At 43.0% G+C, this 23,756-nt stretch overlaps 1 long non-coding RNA gene and 1 pseudogene across 1 annotated transcript in view; one reads left to right on the top strand and one right to left on the bottom strand.

The window, feature by feature from the left end:
• Window positions 1–8,234, bottom strand: part of LOC102453291 (THAP domain-containing protein 6-like) — a 29,001-nt pseudogene extending 20,767 nt beyond the window's left edge.
• Window positions 1–9,574, top strand: part of LOC102453032 (uncharacterized) — a 91,530-nt gene extending 81,956 nt beyond the window's left edge. Inside the window, exons 6-7 of the long non-coding RNA XR_012905029.1 lie at window positions 5,886–5,999; window positions 8,760–9,574. This is a non-coding gene — a long non-coding RNA (uncharacterized LOC102453032). The remainder of the gene's footprint in view (window positions 1–5,885; window positions 6,000–8,759) is intronic.
• The last annotated feature ends 14,182 nt before the right edge of the window (window positions 9,575–23,756 follow it).

The following is a 23,756-nucleotide window of genomic DNA, read 5'->3' on the forward strand; positions in this document are numbered from 1 at the left end:
GGATTATCAGAAGTCTACTGTAGTAGGCAATCATTCTGCCTCAGCAATCAATCCCTCAGTAAAGAGTTTGCCCTTCACAAATGCAGCATTCAGCAAGCAGCTAGAACCATGGGACTATTGAACTCCTCCATCTCTAACCTGCCACATAGGCATCTCCAGCATGCCTTTAAACTGACCAAATACACATTCAATGGCCATTATACACCTACTCAGCCTGTTTTTAATGTCTCCTTACTGCCATGATAGCTTTATGAGCCCCAGAATTAAAAGATACACAAGTCTCCCAAGATCACCATGGGCATTTCTACTTCTCCTATGGTGATCTTGTGGTCTGGAAAGAAAGTCTCTGCTGGAAGCTTTCCGTACAGGCCAGTGTTCCTACAGAAACATACATCCTGTGCTTTTCCAGTCCATCCCACATTAATGTCAGTGAATTGCCCAGGGTGATCCACAAGCACCTGAAAAACCATGAAGAAGTACCCCTTCTGATTGATGTACTCAGTCGCAAAGCGGTCTGGTGTTAGACCTGGAATATACATGCCATCTATTGCCCCTCCACAGTTAGGGAAACCCATATCTGCAAAGTCATCCATAATGTCCCACACATATTGCAAAGAGAGTCGCCATCTTCCACAGCAGAATGTGATTAATGGCTTTGCACACTTACATTAACACAACACCAATGGTTGACTTTCCCACTCCAAACTGGTCCACAACCAACTGGAAGCAGTCTAGAGTTGCCAGCGTCCATGCTGCGATCACCACACTCTTCTCCACTGAGAGGACAGCTCTCATTCAGCAGTCCTTGCACTTCAGGACTGGGGCAAGCTCAGCACACAGTTCCATGAAGGTGGCTTTCTGCATCCAAAAGTTCTGCATCCACCACTTGTCATTCCAGACTTGCATAACAATGCGATCCAACCACTCTTTGTTAATTTCCCAAGTTCAAGTGTGACACACTTCTGCCTTCAGTTCATCAGTGAATTCCAAAAGCAATCGTTGCTTCTTTCCATGTTGGACACCATGTCAGGCAACTGTGCCTTTGTCATTTCAATAATGACTCCACTGCCACTCACAATGTGCTAGTGAGAGCTAGCAGAGCAGTGGAGAGCAACGTGGGGACCATTCTTGCAGACAGATGCAGTGGGGGAAACAAAAAACAAGGGATGTTGAAAAATGCCATGATCTGAAGACGGAGGCACATGGAATGCTAGGATGGAAAGCAAGCCATCATGGGACATTGTGCCCAGACTCATGATGCACAATAATCCCCTCCATCTTCCCACAAGACCTAGTGTAGAAGGGGGAGAGCTTCAATTTTGGGATGCAAGCACTGCAAGTGTGGACACACTATACCAGCAGTGGAAGACAGTGACCATACAACAATTTTTTTTAAAGTGCTGTTTTATCAGTAACAAAGCTCTCAGCGCAAAATTTTGCCAGTGTAGACATGCCATTAGAAACCTCTCCTGCCCTACCCCAACACATTTCCCATTAGGCCCTGGATACAGAAAAAAAAACAAACAAAACCCCCCAAAAGTGGTAGTATTCCATGGATGGGTCAGGATTTCCTGTGCCTGTATGTGAAGTTCAGACCGTATACATATAATGGAGCTTAGCTCTGTGTAGGCTCCCTGCATTCCCAAGTGAAGAAAAGATTTGCATAAGACTGTTGGATTCAAGGCTATGCCAATCCATTGGCTAAAAGGTGTTGAAAGGGAAGAAGAAGGCAGATTGAGTTTAATTAGTTTGTACTTAATAACCTCAAAACATGGATGCTTTAAATAGTGGCAGATTTAAGTATGTTTGAGAAAAAATGTTATTTCACAGTTAAAAGTGCTATGTAGACTTTTCCCTTTCTTCTCACCCCCTCTCCTCCACCGCCTATTTATTTTGGAACTGGACTTTTAATACTCCAGTCATCTGAAAACGTGGGTTGTACCCACGAAAGCTCGTGATACCATGTTTTGTTAGTCTTTAAGGTGCTGCTAGATCAATGGTTGTTTTTTTAAGTGCTATGTATTCAGTGCTATTCAGAAGGACCATATACTTCTCATTATCTTCTTCAGATATTTTGTATGTGTTAATGGCGATGTGCCAAAACAACTCCAAAATCTTTGGTGGTTCAAGAATAAGAAAGGAACTCCCCATCTGAGGCCCCTGGCCCTGAAATTTGGTCTATCAGTGAGTAGATTTGGCACCTTTCCACCAGCAATGCTGCAAAGCCAAGCTTATCTTGCAGGCATCTAGGTAGTTTGAGAGCTCACAGATGGAGGGGCTGTAAACTGTTTAGATGGGAGGGGTTGCATAATATTTATTATGTTTATTAATATTATTTATTGTTTATTTAATGTTTATTTATTGTTGGGAGAGTCTGTCAAGTAGAACATTTGTAATTGGAAAAAAAGTGATAAACTAAATCATTAACATAATTTTTCACTTTTTGCAAGTTCCATTTTGGAAGTCGCTTACCATGCTGGCTCAGTACGGTGATTTCTTGCTCTTTCCACAACAAACAAAAAGGAAAAAAATCCAATATGGCTCATCTGGATCCCAAATAATTGTGCTTACTAAATATGCTGGTCTGACCAGACTACTGGTCTGACTGGTTTCTCTACCTTTTTAAAACACAGAGTGCCACTAGAGGGCTCACAAACTAGAGATACTAACCTATTCATAAAAGACAGGACTATGCAGCACTTTAAAGACTAACAAGATGGTTTATTACGTGATGAGCTTTCGTGGCCCAGACCCACTTCCTCAGATCAAATTGTGGAAGAAAATTGGCATGACTTCCACAATTTGATCTGAGGAAGTGGGTCTGGCCCACGAAAGCTCATCACCTAATAAACCATCTTGTTAGCCTTTAAAGTGCTGCATAGTTCCGTCTTTTGTTTCAGCAAGACCAAACTAACATGGTTACATCTCTATTACTAACCTATTCATATACACTACATTTGGTACTATAGGTTTTAACGAAACAAAAATAATTTTGGAATATAAAAATAAAACTATTCCATATTATGTTTTCTAAAAAACACAAGAAAATGTAAAGCATCAGGATTAAAGATTTTGGTGAATAACAACATTCCTAAACACTGTGAATCCAAAGGTATCACAGATTCACAAAACACTGAAACGCTTTTGACAACACCTGGTTTGAACCGTACCTAATAGCTCATATTATGTAACAAAAGTGCTTGGAAACTGCGATGTTGCACCCCCAACATTTTTGGGAGTGTGTTTTTGAATATAAATATGCATACTGGGGCATGTGATCTATCATTGGAGAGTTTATAATCCCCCAATTATATATATTCTATTTGTGTGTATGTATCATTCTTGTATATGAAGTTAGAATTACGAAGTATAAGCCTATTTATATATCTAGATATGCTAATGAAAGTCACTTAATGGCCCAGTGCTCAAGGCAATGATCTGTGAATAGTGTTTTCCTTTAAGCTTGGATTGTGATTGGTCCTACAAAAACAGGTGACCATGCCACCTGTTTCTGGAATCCATCTTGAATTTTGTATTTTTCCAAGGGGCTTTAGTGCAAGAGCCATTCTGCCTGAAAAAAAGCAGCAGAACGGCTCTTGCACAAGAGGGTTTTTTTGCGCAAAATGGCAGCTCATTAAGTATGCAAATGAGGCGTGGCAACATTCACCGCTTCACCTCATTTGCATATTTACTTGTGCAAGAGAGCGCAGGATAGACATAGCCCAAGTGTATTAGGATTAGCAGAAGTCTTATTTTAGTTAGTAATTTACTTAGATCACTTGCAACCTCTTAATCCTACTTTTTATACTTAATAAAACACTTATTAGCAAGCCCAGTGTAAATAACTGTAACCTGGGGGATGGGGTGCAACCAATGTGTGTGTCTCTCTCTCATGGATAAAGGGGGCAAACATCTTCATGAGCTTTCTCTGGGTAAAACTTTTATACAGGGTAAGATGGATTTATTTGGAGTTTTGATCCCTTTGGAGGGTTTGATTCCTGGGTGCTGGCAACAGCTTTATAGCAGAGCCCTCCCAGAGTTGAGTTGGCTTGGGGTCTGTGTTGCTCTGCATGGGGATGGAGAAGTCTAATTCTGTGCCTTGGCTGGGAGAGTTTCTGGCTGAACAGGACATGGTGTTGGGGAGCCTCTGAGGGCAAGAAAGCAAAATCAGTGGATTGATCAGCACACCAGGTGACAATACCAATCCATCCCCATCTGTGATCCAATCCATCCCAATAAAGGGCCCTCTATCCTCTTATTTGGAAATCCACAGAAATATTGCAAAAAATGGCAGACATGACAATTTCTCGGAGCACAGCTTGCTAAGGGACATTCAAAATTAATTCAACGTTGTGGGTGATGTTCACAAAGAAGCTGCAGATGGTGGGTGGCATGCCACTTTTAGTCCCCAGAAACAAAAACTGAGTGGAAAGATCTCACTGTAATAGAGGTTTGGGATGATGAGTCGTGACTATGGAACTTTTAAATGCAAAGACCCCATTCCAGGATCTGTGCACCAAGTTCACCTACGCCCTTCAGTGCAGGGACACCAAAATGAGAGCTATATTGACAGAGGAAACGTAAGTAGAGATCACTCTCTGGAAGTTTGCAATGCCAGACTGCTACCAGTCAGTGGGAAATCATTTTGTATTTGGAATATTCACAGTAGCAGGAACCATAATGCATGCATAATGGGCAGCATGCATAATGGGCAACTAATCCTCTCCTATTATAGAGGACTCTCGGCTATGTGCAGGACATAGTGTGGATGGAGATTCCTTAATGGCAGTGGAGCAACAGCATGCATATCTGTATTTTGGTATGAACCCACCTTGCCCCAGAATACATCATCAGAAAGGGCTACTTTGCTATGGTAATGATGAGTGGATCATCAGGGATGCTTCACCAAGAATAATGTGGGCTGCGGTCAGGGAAGGTGCATGCACTTGTATCTTTATGATCACAGGACTACTCGAGAGCTGCAAGCATGGACATTCTTCACAACTAGCAGATGACTACCGGCAATGAAAATGGCAATAGTGATGCTGAGGGACCTAGCCTATGCCTTGCTCTGCTGGCTCATGAATCCATGAACTAGCCACCTGAACCGCACCAAGGACAGATTCAACTACTAACTCAGTAGGTACAGAAAAACAGCTAAATGTGCTGGTACAAGAACCCAACATGGGGCTATGCTGTTGAGGGAGGCTTTGAAAGAGCACTGCAGTAGTCAGCTACAGTAGCACACTATTCTTTGGAACTGGAACTTTGGATCCTTCTAAGACTTGTGTAATGGTTGTTATTTATGAACATGACTGGATGTTTTCCTGACACTATGAATTATGTGGTGCTTGCTGCATAGTAAAAAGTACTGTTGGATTTGAATATCGTAATACATTCTACAATGTGTTGTGAACTAATAAAGAATTTTATTCTCCAAAAATAGAACTTGAGTGGGGGAAACAGTGCAGAAAAACAATGCACAAACCCCTGTCGCTTGGGCAGTGTAATACAAAGTTCTAGAAATTATTGCAAGTGCAACTTTACAATTGGAAAGGCAGCAAACATTTCTGTCCAGTTCCATGCACAAGTGTTACCTGTTGTGACTACACATACACCAACTGCATTTCTGTGAATATGTGTTTTTCCTGGATGTTCCTGATGTGGAATGATAGGGAGAAGAATGCTCCCTTGATGCCGTGTGGTATGTTGGGGAGTGTAGGGAGCAGAAACTGGAGTTCTTCCAGTGCTAAACAGGATGGAGCATCTAATATTTTTTTATCTATAGCTCAAGCAAGGGCTGCAATATTCCAGTTTGCTGCCTGAAATGTCCCATTATGTCCTGGTACATTTCCATCTCTCTTGTCCTTTATTTCCTTTTTCAGGCTGGCAGTCATATTGGTTTTCCAAACCCTTTCGTTCATGGTTCAATACAGCAATGACCTGTAGGATCCCACCAACATGTCCTCCCTAGTCTTCTTTCTTCTCCTCTCCCCAAGGTAAAATGTTTGCATGTGTGTGTTTGGAGGGGAGGGGAAAGTTTCCACACAAGATGATGGTGGGTTGTTTTTCGTTTGTTTTTGTTTTAAGACAGATATACTACTGCATTTACAGTCACAATGGAAAGAGAAAGATAAGTTTCACAACTCACTTCCCTTATGCTCACAAAAATGTGTATTAAAAAATGCTTATTGACACTTTAACTTTGGAGCACCTTAGCACAGCACTGCTCTCCAGCTGCTGATATACTTAGCATGGCATGCCAAGGCTGGGAAGGAGGGAGAGAAAGAAAGTTATTTTGATTGTATGAAGCAAGAAAGGGACATTTCAGTCTCTGTTTCCATGGGTCTGACACAGGGCTGGGCAAAATACAGCCTGGGGGCCGGATCTGGCCTGCCAAGCCCCCGGATCCTGCCTGCGGACGATCCTGCCAGGACCCTTAGGCACGCAGTCACCACGGTTTAAAGCACAGTCCATATGGCTCTACTCTATAGGGAGGAGGAAGCTTTGTGTGATCTCCCGGCCCCCAGCCCAATCCTCAGCTCATATAGGCTGGAAACAATAGGAGCTGAGAGATTGGGGGATGGAGGTAGCACAAGCCTCTTTCCCTTCCCGCCTGCAGTTTAAAGTGATTTGGGGCTGCAGCAGGTAGGGAGCCAAACCTGCCTTGGAGGTGCTGCAGGGTTTCTGGCTTAGGTAAGTACCTCCCAAACCAGAGACTGCCTCGGATACCCCTGCCCCTCCCACATCTCAACCCTCTCCCCCAGGTCACCATCCAAACTCTCTGCACCTCCTTGCCCCAGGTCACAACTCCCACCCAAACCCTATACCCCCTTCTGCATCCCTCCCCCAGGGTACAATTCTCTCCTGCACCCAAACACCCTCTCAGATCCTGTACCACATTCCCCTGCCCCAGGTCACCATCCACATCCTCTGCAGTCTGCACCCCCTTTTCCCCTTCTCCCAGATCACAATTCCCTCCCAGACTTTGCACCTCCTCCTAGAGCCCCTCTCCCAGGCCAGAATCCTTTCCTGCACCCATACTCCCTCCCTGACCCTACACCCCAATCCCCAGATCACAACCACCTCCTTCACCCAAACTTCCCCTCAGATCTCACACTGTCTCCTGCACACCAGTCCCTTACCCCATGTGCCCTTCTGCACACAACCTCCACCCTAGATGCTGCATCTCCTCCACAGAAGAGTGTTGCCCTTGACCACTTTTCAAAATCTTGGCGTGGCCCCCCACCAAAAATTATTTCCCACTCCGGTCTGAGAGTACAAGGCAGTGGCATTGACTACTGGAACTATTTTCCATAGGTGCTGGTAGTTTTATCATATCCCAAGGCACAGAGAACAGAGCTTCTACTGGCACGCTGAAGCTGCCTGGGCCTGTATGACACTATCCTGTTTACTGCAGTGGTGTCAGCCAAAGTAATTGCAGTGCCCTGGTCTACACTAGGGAGTTATTTCAAAATAACCCCCAATTATTTTGAAATAAACAGAGTGTCCACACTATGAAGCCCATTATTTCAAAATCTGTATTCCTGCTTTCTTTGGGGAATAAGCTTATTTCTAAATAATTATTTTGAGAGTTATTATTTTAAATGTAGTTATTTTTAAATAAATTCCTAGTGTAGACACACCTGGAGTAATGTGAGAAAATGTCTTCCCAATGGAGGAAAACATAAGGCAGCAGTCCCCTGAAACCTTCAGGTGTTTTACAGAGATCTTTCAGAAGGATTCAACAGATGACTCTATGCTCGTAAACAAAGAGCTGTGCATCCCCAAACAGCCCAAAAGGGGATAGAAAAAAACAGGAGCCAACTTTGCTTTTATTTGTTGTACCCTTACTTCTTGTCATAGAAGTATGTTAATTAAAAATTGATACCTTTATCTTGTTAACTTGGGATGGGCCAGGAACCATATTTAAATTTAAACATTGTATTGAAAAATGCATACACGCACTCTCTTTCATCAGGCTCATTCATGCTCACTTGATGATACTGACTAGATTGTGGTGGTGTCTTGAACAGGTTCTGGATCGTGGCATAGCTGGAGTTCTCACCCCATCCCCTCGTCTTCCTCAGTGTTCATAGTAGAAGTCTGTCTCAGGCTCCTTTGAGATATCCATAGTGGTCTGTAAGACATTGGGGGGAGAGGAGGGGGCTCTCTTCTAAGTAAGCCCTGCAGATCTCGAGCTGCATGCCAATTTCAAACCCTGGTCCATGGAGCTGTTAGGAGTGAGGATATTTTCTGACTTAGCACCCAGAGCAGTGGTAGGCAACCTAGGCTAGTGAGTGGATCATATATCCTTTACCTCAGTGGGCTACAAGACTTGTAACCAAGATGGGTCTCCTGAGATGAGGTAGTTTTGCTAATTGGGCTTGCACACCTAGAATCTGTGGGGTGTGCCGACTGAACTTTAACAGCACATTGATTGGATACAGAGTGAGCACCTGGCAACAGTCAGTATTGTGTGTAATCACACACCTCACTTCAACACCCTTGTTTAATGTGTTCAATTCCTGTACAGAAAAAAAACAACATGGGCAGAAACCAGTAGAATCTGGGAACCCTGCATGTGGGCAATGGTAAACAAAATATCTCACAGGCCAGACATAGAACTCTGATAGTGATCTGTTGTTAGCTGCCAGAACTCAAAGTTCAACTCTTGTCAGAGGATTCCAGTCCTGGGATCTGACTGGCAAAATTCCAGGAGTCTTGATTGTTTCTCTGCTTCTGTTTAAACCACACAGATGAACAGGAAGTTATCTGCATAATTGGGTTTTCCCCTGCCCAGGACTGTCTCTGCTGTTCTACCTGCTCCTATTTGCTGATTCTGATCTTCTGGTATCCCGACTTCTGCCTTCTGGGCAGTGTCAGATTTTGAACTCCTGATAAACTAACTTGGCCTGCCTCCTGAATGTCATCTGGTGTGGCCTACCTCAGATTCTGGTAACCAGGTCCAGCTTTTCCCCAGCTCCTAATTCCTACTTAGAATGCTAAGCCTGACCGCTCACATCCTGCTCACAACAAAAACTGATCCACATTTTCATTACAGAGATTAACTCAGGAACTTAGATACCACAGTCATGAAGGCAATTATAACATTGTTTCAGTTGACATAGAAACAAGCAGCTACATGTGCAGTCATTCCGTTTTTTATTTTGTTTTAACAGGATAACCATTTAAATGTGCACTCCTGAAGGTCAGAATTTCAGAATTTTCAGATGACAAGATCTGTATCAAGATAGGTCAATGTATATAGGCCTACTCTTCTTGAAAATTAGGTGAATGTGCTTTCCTAAGATTAAAAGCTTTAATTTATTCCTGCCCCTCTCTAATTACCTTTTAAAACATGTAATCTAAGTAGTAAGAATACAGGATATATTTTCCTGTTATCAAAAACAGAGCATTACTTGGAAGCACTACTATGTGTGAGATAAACCTCACGAACACTTCTGTATGGCAGGCTTACAAATTCAAATAAGGTGCTAAACTCTCCTTCTACTGATTTCAAATTGTCTTCAGTAGGAGTAGGGCAAGAACTAGTACAGGCAGTCCCCGGGTTACGTACAATATAGGGACTGTAGGTTTGTTCTTAAGTTGAATCTGTATGTAAGTCGGAACTAGAGTCCAGATTCAGCCACTGCTGAAACTGACCGCCAGTTCTGACTTAAATACAGATTCAACTTAAGAACCCCAAGTCAGCTGCTGCTGAAACTGATCAGCGGCTGATTCCAGGAAGCCCAGGGCAGAGCAACTGTGCCTCGGGCTTCCTGTAGTCAGCGCTGGTCAGTTTCAGCAGCGGCTGACTTGGGGACGCCTGGGGCAGAGCAGCTGGGGTGCTGCTGGGTTGCTCCAGTAGCGCCGCTCCTCGGTGCTACTGGACCAACCCAGCAGCACCCCAGATGCTCTGCCCCAGGCGTCCTGATTCAGCCGCTGCTGAAACTGACCAGCAGCGGCTGAATCAGGACGCCTGGGGCAGAGCAGCTGGGGTGCTGCCGGGTTGGTCCAGTAGTGCCCAGAGTGGCGCTGCGGGACCAACCGGCAGCGCCCCAGCTGCTCTGCCCCAGGGTCCACAACAAAAGCCTGGTCTGCTGGGAGGGGGGGGGCACACTAGCTGCGCCTCCCCCCCAGCAGACCAGGGACACGGGGAGCAAAGCCGCAGCGGCGGGGTGCCGCGCCTCTGAGGCTTTGCTCTGGCGCGGGACCCGCCGCTGCGGCTTTGCTCGCGGTGCCCCTGGTCTGCCGGGGACCGTCTCCAGCAGACCAGGGGCACCGGGAGCAGCTTTTCTCGCCCTGGAGGTCGAGGTGGCGGACCGCTGCCTGCGAGCTCTGGGACGAGAAAGCCCCATTCGTAAGTGCGGATCTGACATAAGTCGGATCCGCGTAAGTCAGGGACTGCCTGTACAGCAATTCAGCCGTAGTTTTCTTCTAATTCTCACTTTTTCTGAATTTATAAAAGCAAGGTAAATTTAGTTCTCTTGAAAGTAGGGATGTAAAATCCTGATTAATCAGTTTACAGGTTAGACATCAGGTTAACCTAAGGTTTAGCTAGTTAACCGACTAAGCAAGATCTAGGGTGGGGGACCACTCCAGCCCAGCTCTCGGTACCCATACTAGGACTGGCTGCCAGCTCCTGGACTCTGTGCTGGGGCTGGCAGGCCATGGGCAAGGGACTGCACCTGGGGTACTGGTAAGGGTGACGCTTACTGGGTAATCAATTGACTGGTTACCCGTTCACATCTCTACTTGAAAAAATGCTAGTTTGACAGTAGTGAAGGCTGAATAATCTTTTATCTATATCGTTTTTAATTACAAACGATCCCATAGCATGCACACGCATACTTTATCCATGACAAATAACTTTGCTTGCCACTAAACTACAGCCACATCTTGGTGGAACTTAGCAGCCATCTACCATTACAGAGGCAGAATAGTGTGAAATTAAAGGGGAAGTTTATGTAGGCAGAATATAGTTACCCAAATTGGAATATGGCCAAGACACGAAGGCTAACATTGCTACTATTGGGCAGTCATTATGGGCATTTAATGAACACAAGAATACCATTAGCAAAACTCGTTGAAGCTGTCAGATACTATATAAATGTCAAGTATTATTACTGCAAGTAGTCAGGAGCACATTTTTACATGTCGTCCAAAATGCAATGACACAAACAGTGTGGTTCTTCAAGCAACATTCTGGTAGACTGCTTGAATTATCACTGAACGAATGCCTCACTTAAAGAAACAACCTCCTGGGATCTCTCAGTTCCTGAGTGCTCCTTGGAAGTTTTCCATAAAAATACTCACCATAATACTCAGCCCTCTTATGCTTGTGAGATCAGATTAATTAGCTAGAAGTATGGCTATGTTCCTATTTCTTCTCAAAGCAAATGGAGACCCCAGGCAGTAGCAGTGCTAGCTTCTTCACACCAACTTATAACGTACTTCAGTTTTGAATATAATTCTAGGAGTTAAAGGAATTCAGTCTCCTTGGCCTCTGTACTGAGTCTGTCAAATCAACAGACTTCCTAGTGCCACCTGTGATGATGGTTTCTAACAATCAGAACCCTCATCTTGTGTAGTTAATATTTGTAATATAATAGACATAGGCCTGAACCAGAATCCTAAATGTGAACCACCATCCCCAAACTAGGTGGACATCCACCATTAGATCCAAATTTCATAGCTGTATCGAACTTTGTATATGGGCTGCAACTAGAGTCCTAAAGCCTATGAACTAGAAAATGGGGGGAAAACTGGCTCTGGAGCCTAGTAATTATACTACTAATTTGCATTTATATAGCATCTTTCATCAGAGAATCTCAAAGGTCTTTGGCAAGTAATTTTATCATCCATGGATATAACTTATCTTATTTACAGATGAAGAAATTGAAGTGATTTTCCTAGAGACATGCTATGAATTAGTGACCCAGCAGAAAAATAATCCTCATCTCCTGACTCCCAGACCCTTATTCTAACTACTAGAATGAGTGGCCCTTATAAAGTTTACTGAAGATTTAAAAAGCTATAGCAGTGTGGATGACTTTTTCACTTAAAAAAAATAAAATCAATAAACAGCCATTACAGTCATTACCAGATTGGGGTGGATTTACACTACCGACCTAGAAGAAGGACTGATTCATAACCAATTACCAATCTCCTAAGCAGCCCAGTTTCCCTTACTGTCTTTGTGGGCAACTAACTGACTTCCTGTTTTGAACTCTAAAACTGATTACTCAAAAGAGGCAGTTAAAAGTTCTGATATAACCATGGACAAATTAAGGCTAAATGTGATTCACGTCTAATAAAAAACACAGGGTACCAAAGCATTTGTAGGAAAAGAAAAACAAAATTATTAGAAAAATAATTGTGGGTCCATTTTAAAGGGTGAAGTGCTCAACCATAGTTTAATCTGACACTGGTCATGCACACCTTTTTTACCCCATCCATTTTTTTTAGAAGCCAGATACTTATAACCCACTATTATGAAAACAAATTTAAATTAATATTTGTCTTCCAGTAGTACAAAAAATGTGCTAGACACAGTCCCTGCCCTGAATAGCTTATTGTGTAAGAAAAGTTTACACAGCTGATGTGGAAATAGACTGAGAACACCAGCAGAATTCTTGATAATTTCTTCTCAGATGCTCAGGCACAGCAGTATGAACAGTAGCAGCAGTACAAATGGAAGGGGCTCTTCATGCAATCTAGGAAATAGGCCCACTTCAGCATAACACAACAGTGTTTTAAAATAAAGATTTGTAGCACACTAAAAGGTTATAATCCCAAATGGTTCAATGAAATTTTGTTGGCTCAAATACCAGCTATAAGAAATAGCATACTGGTCTGCATATACAACAGATGTGTCATACATGGCCAAGAAAGTGCTGATAAAACATTCACTGTTTAGAGGTTTTTACAAGCTGGAAAGAAACCCCCACTAGAGTAGCTTACCTTCTACAATTCTTCAAAAAATGCTCACCATTCAATGTAAGGGAGCTGCATACTTGTCAACCAGAAACAAGAGTGATAATATTCAGCAGGCGGAATATAAAAGGTCAAGGAAATTATGAAATTAAATAGTACATGAACTTTGAAGAAATCATTCTCTGTGTGGGAACAATATCAACTTCCCTTTTTATGAACACAACAGGATAAAATAATGGAGTTAAACTGGGGTTGAATTTGCATCCCAAAGTAGCATGATACAAAGGGAATTAGGCATTTAAATTATGATTGAAATAGCACTGGTTTTCTACATAACGATTCTAGACCTGTAACATGTCACCATAGCTTAGCAAAATTAATAAATGTATTGAAAGCATGGATTAAAAGATATATACTCCAAATGTAATCCTCATTAATGATTCCTAAATATGAGACTGCTTTGATTTTGTGCAAATAACTCCTCCATTTTCCATGTCACTATCATACTCAGCACTATTGTTCCTTCTGCATTATCAATCATTTCTACTATGGCTAGAGTTTTTTGCATCTTGTAGCCCTCACTTCACTCTTTTGTCCACACCTTCTTTTTGGAATTTGACAATGGACAATATGCCTAGACCTCTCCATTTTCAGATAACTTAAAAGTTTGACCCTAACAAAACCTTCAATGCTATTCAAAAGTATGTTAAAGATTTTTTTTAAAGTAGCAACTTAATGTTATTGAAGTTATTTGGTTTATAAAATACAGCTGAGTGGTATTTTGATACCACTTCATTAGGTGTTACCCAGACTGCTAGTGATCCCTGGAAAGCCAAATGTTTTTATTTCCCAAAGATACTAAGCGTGAAATCTTAGCCCTGTAGGGATGCTGGCCTGTTTCTTCATTTCAGTAAGGACTGACATGTCCAACATATGATCAGATCCTCTCTCTCTCAGGCCTTTATTGATGCTTCAAACACAAAATAAAACAAAATTATTCCCAGTTCTCCTTACAGGCTATCTGATTCTGTATGAGGAATACAGTAATTCCTCATTTAACATGTGCCCGCTTAACACATTTTCGTGATAACATAATTTTTTTTAGGGAAATATTTTTTTAATTACACGACTGTCCCTGGAATAACACGATTTCCCCCGCCAGCCTGTTGCCGGCAGCTGCGCAGGACTTCCCCTGCCTCCCTGCAAAGCAGCAGAGGGCTTGCCGCTCACTGCGCCGTTCCCCAGTGATCTCCCCCCCCCCTCGCCAGACGCAGTGCGGGTCCTGGCAGACCCATCACAGGGGCATACTCCCCACCCAATCCCCCTCTCCTCTCCTCCCTTTCCCCAGAGCCAAACACTTCCCCTCCCTGCTGTAACCTAGTCCCCTTTCTCCCCCAACCTTATGTCCCAGTCCCAACAGACACCACTGCTTGAAACGCAACCCCCACCTTTTCCATTCTTTTCAATTGGAAAATTGACCTCACATAACACATTTTCACTTACCACGATCATTTTCTGAAACATGTATAGTGTTAAATGCAGAATTACTGTATACTGTCCAGGAGCCTACTGCAGGAATCAGCTAATAGCCTTCTCAACTGAACTCTTTCCACCCTTATAAGAATATACCTGGTGACTCCCTTCCCAGCTGGGTCTGATAATCCTCTCCAGAACACCCAAATATCTATTCTTAAATGGGCTCTGGCTGAGACCAGGGCTGGCCATCTCATGGATCTAGTAGCGGTAGACTACATTTGTTACAAGCCTAATAGAAGTCAACAGCTGTTTTAAAAAGATTTCATTTCAGAAGGATTTCATTTAATCTGTGACCTAGTATTCCCAGGAGTTGTAGGGATTTAAGAACCTAAAGTTATTGCATACTGCTTTGATACACAAAGTCTTACAGATTGTTTCCCAACTCTTGCGAGAATCCCTAAAAGCGTCACTTTCTAGGACTGCAGTCTGTAGGTAAAAAACATTACATCACTTTGTGCATATCAACTATATTTTTATGTGGTCAGGAGATTCCACTAAGGTGTCCCTCACTCTTTTATCCTATTTTTTTCTCCATAATTCATTAAAAATATGAACAATGACTCAGAAAAGGGCTTGTGAAAGAATTCTAGGTCAGAGAAAGAGCACTGGCACACTGAAAGATTTGTAAAGCAATTCCCAGGTTATCAGTCTGACTGAACACAAATATGTACCAGTAGTTCACTCTGAGATGCTTTATGATGGTGTGTAGTGTGGTTTTATCCTGTTTTATTTTGTTTGACTTTGCAGAATCTAGCCTACTTTTCTAGGTACTTACATTGTATCCATCACAATGGCAAATGAGCACCTCCCAATAATAAAATCATATCAACAATGATACCACCTCTCTTCCTTTTCTGACAAAAAGAGCAGAGGCAGTAGAAGCTTGTTCTGAATAGGAGGGCAAAGGTGCTCTGCGTGAACAATGGAACAAAGGAAGTGGAAGGTAGTAGGAGTGTCAGATATCAAGAGACGGGAAGGGGAGTCAGTGAGCGCTCTGTCCCGGGAATTGGGGCTTCAGGGCGAGCAGGAGCTGCTTCCCACCTGCTCCTTGGCCGGATCTCAGGTGCCATGATGGCTACACCGGCCCTCTGGGTTTCATTCTTTCCTTTGCATATAGCGACCATATTTTCTGAACCAAAAATAGGGACACCTTAGCCATGCCCCCTGAAATCACTACCCACGCTCCTGACCCCTTAGGCCCTGCCTGACTGACTGCCTGCCACAGGAAGTCTCACCCCGGGGTAGTACTTCCAGGGTCAAGATGAACACATGACGAGAAAGGTGTGTCATGTGACCTCTTCTAAGAACTCCTCCCACCATCCTCTACCAATAAGGATGATTTTCGACCCCATAGGAGCTCCTCCCAAGCAACTATACTGCAGCAGGGCTGCCAAAGTTGGTACGTTCTTACAAAATTGGTACTATTTACCTCCTGTTGTACGTTTGGTACGACGCCCGATATTTTTGGTACATTTTAAGAATTTTGTGTTAATATTATAAATTTTTGCTCAGAAGCCTCTAAGTTATAATTTTATGTTTCACGCTCATTTTTAAAACGTTAACATTTCTTACATCTGATACATGTTCATTAATATCTTTTCAGTTTATTAAGCAAATGAAGACTGGGGAGAGGAAACTGTGACTGTGTGTATTGTGTAATGTGATGCAATCATGTGATGTATTCCTCTACTTCACGTGGCCGTGTCACTGGCCCTGCCGCCCTGGCCAGTGAGTCGCAGTGACGCAATTAGCGCTGTGTTCTGGTTACTCGGCGTTGTTTGCTTACTTTTACAAGTCCTTTGTGACCATTTTGTGTTGTCACGTTGTTTTTTGTGAACCCATTATGAGTGAAGAGAAAAATATGGATATTCGTTCAGATAGTGATGAAAATAAGGATAATACTCCAAAGAAAAAGAAACAAAAGTGTACAGCTTCTTATGAAAGAAAATTGACATCGAAATTATTGACACATGAAAAATTTTCTGGCTGGCTAGTAGTTAGTAAATACAACTCAGGTAAAGGTTTCTGCAACTTATGCAATTGTGAACTTGCTGGTAGTTTAAGTCAAATTGAAAGACATGAAAACACAGAAAAGCATCAAAAAAACCTAAACTCTACAAAACAAACTTCAAAAGTAACTGACTTTATGAAACCTGGTCCATCCTCTATTCACTCAGCACAGATAGCAGCTGCTGAGCTTAAACTGTGAGGATTTATTGCAGAACACAATTTACCTATAGTCCTTTTTGATCATTTGCTTGGCCTTGTTGCAAAAGTTCAGATTCAAAAATAGCAAAGGATATCAAGTGTGCTAGAACCAAAGGAACATTCATTTTTTCTAATGTGATCGGTGAATATAACTTCAGTAACCTAGTATCTAAGTTGAAGGTGACAAAATTTTCTCTTATTATTGATGAGACAACAGACATTTCTACTATCAAACAACTTGTTCTGGTAGCTAGACATTATGATACTGATGTTCAAAAAACAGTGGACAAATTCCTAACACTTTTAGAAATTAAAGACAACTGCTCTTGGAATTTATAATTGCATAGAGGCATTTTTTAACAGTAATGAAATCCCCTTTGAAAACCTAATAGGACTTGCCAGCTATAATGCTAGTGTTATGATGGAAGCAAAGGAGGAGTCCAGCATCTCTTAAAACAGAAAAATCCTCATATCTTCATACAACCTTGTGTTTGCCATTCATTGCACTTGTGCTTCTAAAGCCTGCACTGCACTGCCACATTGTTTAGAAGAGTTAACCAGAAATATTTTTTCATATTTGAGCAATAGTCCTAAGCGCCTAAATGAATATAAAGAATTTCAAACATTTACAAATACCAATCCTCAAAAAATTCTCCACATTAGCTGCACAAGATGGCTTTCCCTTGAGCAAGTGGTGAAAAGAATTTTAGAACAATGGCCTGTACTTTTATTGTTCTTTACATCTGCTGCATTAGAAGATGGCATTCCTATGGCTTCAAGAATTCTAGAGGGATTACAAAATCCCATTACAAAAATGTATTATGCTTTCTTACCTTACATTTTGCCTGACATCAATAAACTCAATTTGGAGTACCGTATTTTCCGGTGTATAAGACGACTGGGTGTATAAGACGACCCCCTAATTTTCCAGTTAAAACATAGGTTTTGGCCTATACTCACCGTATAAGACTACCCCCCCTTCTGAGGCAACACCATTTAATAACATCAGATTTGATTTAAATCATTTTAATTAAAATGGTTTTGACTTGCAGGTACTTAAAATCCTTCAAAATCCTCATCATGTTCATCCTCTGACATCATAAGTTCATCAATGACATCTTGTGGTACATTTGTAAGACAGTCATCATATGGATCTAATTCCGAATCGGATGGTGTGGCTTCAGCTTTGGCTTCCCCTTCATCTTGCCACAAGAAGTCGTCCTCCATACCATCCAAAGAATTTGATATGCCACACTTCTTGAAAGACTTGATTACTGTTTCTGCACCAATATCATTCCAGGCTTTTATGACAAAATTACACAAAACATCCAATTGTGGCGCACGCATGTTTCCTCCTTTTGTGAATGACTTTTCGCCACTAACCATCCACTCATTCCACTGTTCTCGAATGCGATCTTTAAATGACTTGTTTAGGCACACATCCAGTGGCTGTACCAATGATGTCAATCCTGCAGGAATAACTGCCGCATCTGTGTTTATTCTTGCCAGCCTTTTCTTTGTGCTGGTAGTTAAATGAGCCCTGAACATATCCCACACCAGTAGGCTACGTTCTTGACGAAGTCCACCTGGTCGCCTACTCCATACATTATCAAGCCATAGCTTTACCCCTTCTTCATCCATCCAGCCTTTTTCATTCACATGCACAAAAACTCCAACAGGGAACTTGATTTTCGGCATTGTTTTTCTTTTAAAAATAATCATTGGTCTTAGTTTGGCGCCATCAGCTGTACATGCTAGTACCACTGTAAAACTGGACTTCTCATGTCCTGTTGTTTTAATTAACACTGTTTTTGCACCTTTTGGATTAACAGTTTTATTTCCAACCATATCAAAATTCATAGGAGTTTCATCCATATTTCCGATCTGACTTAACGCATAGCCATGTTTCTTGCGCTGTTGTATTACATATCGATGGAAAAGACTTACTTTTCCATCGAGATCTGCAGGTAATTTTTGTGCAATTTTGGTCTTTTGCCTCAGTACCAGATTATGCCTTTCCATGAACCTAGTACACCAGGATACAGTGGCCTTAAATCCTTTGCTGTGATCTGGGTTAGATTTGCCCCACTGAAGTGCAAACATACGTATTTTGTTTCGTGTCACTACATAACCATTTTGACGATGCTCATGCACCATGTCTGCTACGTGCTTTTCAAGTTCTGACCAATGTGGGGTGCTTCTTCTTAATGCACACTTACTACTTGGCATACTCTTTAATGCATCTTCATTTGCTTTCCAGTCTCGGACCATCTTTTCTGTTACTCCATATTGCCTTGCAGCAGCACAGTTATTATGTTCCTTGGCAAACTTTACAACTTTCAGCTTAAAACTGGCTTCAAATTTCCTTCTTCTTGTTGGAGCCATGATGGGGTCTTTTCTACCCACCCACTTACAGAAGGTTGGAGACCACTGCTTTAGATCTACTGAATAGTTACAGGGCTTCCAACAGGGTTACAGAAAAGCCATATTGTTATAGAGAACCTTTCCAGACCAAGGCCAGCAGGATCCAGAAGCACAGACAAAGATAGGTAAATACAACTGCAAATAGACTCAAACCCTCAATCTTTTGATCCAAAGTCACACACCTTGTCCTTTAGGCCATGCAATCCTCCCACCCACTTATAGAACGTGGCTATCCCCCTGCCGGGCGCCAGGGGGCGTGGCCGTTCTCCCGCCAGGCACGGAGGCGGGGGGGGGGGGGGCATAGTCACGTGCATAGGGCCGGTGCCCCCTCCAAGGGCTGCGTGCCGGGGTCGGCGCTCCCTGCGCCAAACGCCGCGCGCCCGGGCGCTCCCCCCGCCGCGCGCCCGGGGCCGGCGCTTCCCCCGCCAAGCACCCTGCGCCCGGGGCCGGCGCTTCCCCCGCCGCGCGCCCGGGGCCGGCGCTCCCCCCGCCAAGCACCCTGCGCCCGGGGCCGGCGCTTGCTGGCGCTTCCCCCGCCAAGGGGGGAGCGCCGGCCCCGGGCGCGCGGCGCTCCCCAGGCAAGCGCCGCGCGCCCGGGGCCGGCGCTCCCTGCGCCAAGCGCCACGCGCCTGGGGCCGGTGCTCCCGCTCACCCCCCCCCTCCCGCCGGCACTCACCGGGCGCCACGTGCCTGGGGCCAGCCCCAACCACCGTGTCAGGGATCAGGTATGTATGCGCGGCGTACAACACGACCCCCCCATTTTTGGGGGATGTTTTTTAGTGTAAAAGGTCGTGTTATACGCCGGAAAATACGGTATCAAGCAGAAACATTTAGAATTCATAAGTTAAGGAATTGTATTAATACTAGTTTTAAAGGGATTCTCAGTAATTTCATCAAGCAAGACATTTTGAAACCTAATGATATAAGTAAAATTAATATTAATGATCCTTCAACATATCTCAGGATAGATGACATTTATTGTGGTGCCACTGTAGAAAGCATTTACCTGGATAATTTAACAAAAATTTCCCGGAAAGAATTGCAAGAATTTCGAGTAAAAATTTCTATGCCTTACAAAGCAGATGTTTCAGCGCTTTTTATCTTGTGAATTGTTTGCAAAATTGGAGTTGCTTGAGGCGTTAGACCCAGCTAATGTTATTGAGGGAAGGCCTAAATCAATTATCCCACTAGTTATGAAATTTTCTAACCTAGTTGATGAAGAACATTATGAACAAATAAATAAAGAATGGAGGGAGCTGACAATGCAAGATCAACCTCCTAATACTGAAAAAATGCCTGAAAAATTTTGGTTTAACATATCTCAAGAAAAATGCGGTGACGAATATCGCTTCTCTCTGTTGTCCAAAATTTATGATCAATCTTCTTTTATTGCCTCACTCTTCAGCAGCTGCTGAAAGAGTTTTCTCCTTACTCAACAACATTAAAGTTAAAAATCGTGCATCTCTGAAAATGTCCACCTTAAATGCGTTAATAAGATCTAAATCTTTACTGCACGATGTGGAATCCACCAAAAGAGCTTTGTGATAGAATGCAACAAAAAAGATGGTATAGTAATGAAGCAGTTGATGAAAAAGTTCTCTTTTAACAAAATATAAGTTAAGTTGAATGTATTTCCTCCATTTCGATGTTTTAGTAAGATGTAATGTAAGTTAAATGTATTTTTTCCTGTTTAAGATGTTTTATAGGGTTTATATATTGATGTTTAAAATTTGGTACATTTTTGTGTGTTTTGGTACCTTTTCGTGAAAAGTTTGGTACTATTACAAAATAAATTTTGGCAGCCCTGTACTGTAGTTGCAGACCTAGGGTCCCATGACACTGCAGTGCTAGGGGTCCAACCTTGATTCAAGATGAGATCCAGGATCCGAGACCTATTACTTTGCAATGCAGATGCAGACACATTTGATTCAGGGCCTGGGAATCATCCAGAACTATCCCACAATTTCATGGGACAACTTCCTTAGTCCTCTTAATGGATGATGCTTACCAGTTCCAATGAACTGGTAAACAGAGGGGCTGGAACAGCTCCTCACCTGCTGCAGGAAGGGGGCTCCTCCAGCCCCATAGAGGGCCCGTTGCAGACAGGGTTTGCTCTTGTCTGAAGCAACCCGTCTCTGGGGAACCTAGGGGCCCCATAGTCAGGAACTCTCCGGAGTAGCCTCTCTCCATGGGGAGTTCAGCTTGCTGTGGACAGGGGCTGTCTGCCGGTGGCAGCCCCTGTTTGACCTAACATTAACTGGTTGACTGATGAATGGGAATTTACATACCTAATGAGATGTACTGCCACTGCATTTTTTGAAGTTACTGCAAAACTATCAAGTGTCCTCCATTTCTACAAGCCAGAATGACAATACTTACCTAACCATGACCGGGCTGCAGGCCACACTTTGGGCCACCCTTCGGCCCCCCCACGGTCCTGGCTGCTCAGCCGTGCGCTGCTTGTTTGCCCCAGTCCAGCTGCTTGTTTTCCTGCATGCTCCCAACAGGCAACACTTTCCACTGCTGCTACTGGCTGGATCCCCAGCCGCAAGGAAAGCCTGGGAAGCGTCCCAGACTCCTACATTCCACCAGCCAGGGGACAGGTGCAGCAGCTTCTAGCTGCATTTGGAGCCCGGGGACTTTCCAAGACATTTCAGTGCTGCATGAGGCACCGGGACAGGACATTAGAATTTGGGACTGTCCTGGATTTTTCAGGGCGTAGAGTCAGCATAATACCCCCTAATCTTTGCACCTAACAGCATCACTCTCTAGGGATTACAGATATCTGCATCTTACAGGGAATGGTGCACACAGCTGTCACATTTACACTACAGAGATGCAAGCACATGTTGTACCTATGATTCCATCACCTTCAAGAGACAGACATTTTTCTACATGCTGTAATGTTTTAAAAGCAGACCATGCATACTGGCATAAATAAGGTTAGTGCTGTGGGAAAGGTTGGGCCTAAAGGTAGGTTTTGTATTTAGCTCTGGCTTCCATTCTGTAATAAGTTGTGATATTGACCTGTCTAGTGCTTATTTTGCAGTGTATTTTAATTTGACAATATATCATCACTACAATGCAGAAAAATAAATGAACTAAACAAAAACCACAAAGGTATCATAGATATCTAGTTTGCCAGATTACATGAGGTATCCCAAATGCCTGAGACTTGCCTGCATGATTATGTTGACCTATGGGCTATGTCTACACTCGCGGCTTCTTGCGCAAGTAATATGCAAATGAGGCTAAGTGTGGAATATCGCTGAGCCTCAATTGCATACCTAATGAGCCACCATTTTTTTCAGAAGAGGCTCTTGCACAAGAAGGAGCGTCTACACTGTCCCTTCTTGCACAAGAAAAATCCTGCGCAATGCCGTTACACCTATTACTTGACAGGAAGAACGGCATTGCGCAAGAGGGTTTTTCTTGCACAAGAAGGGGCAGTGTAGATGCTCCTTCTTGCACAAGAGCCTCTTCTGAAAAAACTGGTGGCTCATTAGATATGCAAATGAGGCTCAGTGATATTCCACACTTAGCCTCATTTGCATATTACTCTCGCAAGAAGACACGAGTGTAGACATAGCCTTAGACTACTACTTTCTTTCATTTACTTCCCATAAGAACATTCTTTCCTTTGGAGCATTCTGGATGTAGTTTCCTGAAAAGCAACATATGATAATAAACATATCATAAAATAATAAACGTGTAGCTCTGGAGGCCTGTTCATTTTAAGGTATCCAAAAATCCCAAAACCAGGCAGTTACCCTGCTATAACAAACTATTACCTTAGTTAACAGTCTGTAAGACCATTTGACAATAATGGTAACAAATACAATATCCTAGAAATAACAACTGTATCACTGATTTAGGTAAGTACTGCATTTTCCTGACAGCTGTAGAAGAAATTATATAAAATGACCGCCCTAGCTAAATTTCGCTAAGAATTTCCATGGCTTGTATAACAGCTTAAACAAGCTCACAAAAGCTGGGAATATAAAATGCTGAAAGGCTAATTTTAGTTCAAGCATCAGAGTTCACAATAACAGGGATGTAAAATCCTGTTTAATTATTTAACCAGTTAAACATTAAGTTTAACCTGTTAACTGGGCACAGGTTGCACCCACTCTCCCCAGCTAGGCTGGAGAAGTTCTTCACTCTCACACTAAACCTCCTCCCCTTCCCACAGGCAGGGGCCCTCCAGCCTGGCTGCTTCTGGCCCAGCCCTGACTGGGAGCCTGCAGCAGGCACCAGCCCCATGATAATCAATGGAAATTACTCACAATAGTAAAATTAAGCATGTATAAGTGTATGCAAATGTGGAACCAAGTACACTGTGTTAGCTAGCAATAGTGTAGGATTTTACTATATAAAGAATATTCCAGTGAAACGTACTTTATCTTCCCCACTTGTTAACTTTTGCATCCGTTGTACATGCATGTAAAATCATTACTACTGCTGAGATTGAACCACATCAAGACAAAAATGCAGTTCAACGTTGGTCATAATTTAACTTGGAGGTCCAGTAGTAGCCTGTTCTGCTCCTTTTGCATGGACACAAACCTCTCAGATGTCTAGCAACATGCGCATATACGGTCTAGGGAAAAGGAAAGCCCCTCCCCCCCCCCCTCCGCCGCGGTTCAAAC

This window comes from Pelodiscus sinensis, chromosome 6, assembly GCF_049634645.1.
Source record: "Pelodiscus sinensis isolate JC-2024 chromosome 6, ASM4963464v1, whole genome shotgun sequence".
NCBI classification, from domain to species: Eukaryota; Metazoa; Chordata; order Testudines; family Trionychidae; genus Pelodiscus; species Pelodiscus sinensis.